Genomic DNA, 708 nt, shown 5'->3' with positions numbered 1-708 from the left:
ATATATATATATATATTATAAAAGAAAACAAGTTTCGGGTTTATGTATAAAAAAAGAAAAATATAAGGAACTTTTTGTATAACAAACCGTGACCAAATGAATCACGCCTCTGCACCATAATTTTAAAAGCAAGGAAGTGCATGGAGAAGAAAATTTTGATGTAAGTTCCGTGAATCATTTGAACTCAATAAATAAACAATAAAAAAAAAACAAGAGCTGAAATGGGAATGAATTGCCTATTAAATCTAAGAGCACCGTGTAGCTGGAATACAACTTCAAGACAAAAGTGTGTGAAGCAAATTAAGATGCAAGAACTAAGGATTTAAATGCCAGTAGAGAAATGATGACAGCACTTGAAAACCCATAACCCGAGAATGAAGAATGAAATCTGCTGAAGCACCGTTTTGTCAAATGAAAAAGCAATGAACAACCAGCTAAATGGAATTAAATAAGCAGAAATGTCCACATCTAGTAGCAGCTTCATTCAAAGACAATAAAAAGAAAAGCTTGTAAAAATAAAAAAACCGTAGCAGCTAGCTTTGATTTAATAAAAGAAAAAAAAATCAATGTCTCCAACAAAGCAAAGAATCATGCGCGTGCTGCATTATCCAAAATCCATCACCATTATCATGGTCCAAAGAAAGAAAAGAAATGTTCCAGCTAAGAAAAATGAAACTTGCCGAGAGCCAGCAACCCACAAAATAAAAC

This window comes from Vigna radiata, unplaced genomic scaffold, assembly GCF_000741045.1.
Source record: "Vigna radiata var. radiata cultivar VC1973A unplaced genomic scaffold, Vradiata_ver6 scaffold_86, whole genome shotgun sequence".
NCBI classification, from domain to species: Eukaryota; Viridiplantae; Streptophyta; class Magnoliopsida; order Fabales; family Fabaceae; genus Vigna; species Vigna radiata.
This window is presented reverse-complemented; position numbering follows the sequence as displayed.